Raw genomic sequence first — 2,018 nt, forward strand, 5'->3', positions numbered from 1 at the left:
GTCAGTATCGGACCGATACCGATACGTAATATCGGATCGATCCATCTCTAATCTGTACATAAGTGAGACATTTCATACAGTTTGCGTTGTATGACCACATTCCTGAGCTCAACTCTCTAGACTTGTGCTATCAGGCCGTCTGTCTATCCTTTCAGCTTTGTCCAGCCAGTGATGTATTGTGGGTTGCGAGTGTGGAGTGATGAGTAAGGGAGTGAGCGCACTAGGCTGATGTGATGCATACTGATGCTGGACAGAGCTGAAAGAGCCCTGTGTCTGATGAGGGCACCTGCTGAGCAGCCATGGCTGACAAACATCCTCAGTGATGTGCGCTGTTCTATTCTTTCTCTATTACACTTGGTCACTGTCTCTATATGTTTTCACTGAACCCTCTTCAGTCATGTCTGTACCTTTTCCCCCCTCATGGACACAACTCATCTTTCTCTTTATCTCTTTTTACCATCTTGACATATTATTACTGCAGGTTAAACTGGTAAGTTTTAAAGATCTTTCTGATGTTAGATTTACAATCTGCTATGTCATAACCAACAATGGCTCTTCAGTTACTGAACAACTACAAACAGATGCGTTTCCAAACTGAAAGTTTTGGTATATGACTTTGGTTTAAGATTCAGTTTAGTCATGAAAATGTTTCTGTTTTAGTCAGACTTCAAACATCTGACATTTAACCTCCTAGGACCTGGCGTCCACATATGTGGACATCACATTTCGGGTTATTTAGACCAAAATACTAAATCTTGCTCTACAAGGGCCTGATATCCACTTACGAGGACACTATACTGCTACTCTTCTATCGAAATTTTAAATGAATATCCTCATATGTGGCAAAAATTTGGTAAAAAAGAAAAATCTGGTAATTCTTTGTTTTTATATTCATCAGGTCCCAATCAGCCCAAATATCAAAGAGAAATTAATAATGCATGCCATGGAAGAGTTCGGGTCTTAGGAGGTTAATCCAGTTTTCCTCTTTGACACTTTAGTATTCATTCATGGGCTTTAATTTTGTATCCCTCAAGAATTTTGATGTCCCATCAAGTGTTCTTTTGATCTAAAGCAAGGTTATTGAGATTCCTTAGAGACCATGTCCCTCTGGTCTGTACTGCACTGATACAGACACACAGTCCAGATCAAAGTTTTAAGTTTTGATAGCAGTATTAAATCTGTATTTCTATTTGGAAAATATTAACTATTATTGTTAATAATAACTGTTATGTGTAAGGTAGTATCATGCCCAACTTGAACACCTGCAGAAGCAAATATCTGTGAGGAATGCAAAAAAACCCCACCTGGAAGCAACATGAGGCAGCTCTTGTATCGGATGTTACCAAAAGAAGGCGTCTAAGTCTGGATAGCAGCTGTCAGACGAGCTGATATTAATCAATGTATTATAGTAAAAAATGTATTTTTTGTGACACAGGACACAAACATGGAAGCAAGATATATAATTAGGATTATTTATAATAAATATGAAGAAATAATTGCAATTTCTTTAACCATTGAGAATAACTAAATCCTTCAGGACAATGTCACATCAGTGCACTGAACTCACTATGGCTACGTTCACACTGCAGGTCTTAATGCTCAATTCCGATTTTTATATTTAAATCTGATTTTTTGTGTCTGCTTGTTCACACTACAAATAAAATGTGACAGCAAAAGCGCTCCTTTGTGAACCTTCAAAGTGGCCTGCATGCGCAAAAGCAGACGTCACACACAACACGCTCTGTTCAGACCCAGATCAAACAGTATTGTTTGACTGATGGCCCTTAATATAAAGACTTGTTTCAGACTTTGCGTTCTCCAATTTTGCTTTAAGTTATTTTGTTATTTATATATGGCCTAATAATTATCCTTATTTTTTTTTTTTTTTGTTGTGGGTTTTTTTAATTTGTTGTGGGGTTTTTAATTTGTTGTGGGGTTTATTAATTTGTTGTGGGTTTTTGTAATTTGTTGCGGGTTTTTAATTTGTTGTGGGTTTTTGTAATTTGTTGTGGGGTTTT

General features: G+C 37.2%; 1 protein-coding gene across 2 annotated transcripts in view; it reads right to left on the bottom strand.

Annotated features, from left to right (window-relative positions):
• LOC102200870 (CD82 antigen-like) overlaps nt 1-2,018 on the bottom strand; it is a 51,517-nt gene that overhangs the window by 19,980 nt on the left and 29,519 nt on the right. The gene's annotated exons all lie outside the window — the stretch shown is intronic.

The sequence above is a fragment of the Pundamilia nyererei genome, unplaced genomic scaffold (assembly GCF_000239375.1).
Source record: "Pundamilia nyererei isolate P.nyererei 1_Seehausen unplaced genomic scaffold, PunNye1.0 scaffold00124, whole genome shotgun sequence".
In the NCBI taxonomy this organism is placed as follows: domain Eukaryota; kingdom Metazoa; phylum Chordata; class Actinopteri; order Cichliformes; family Cichlidae; genus Pundamilia; species Pundamilia nyererei.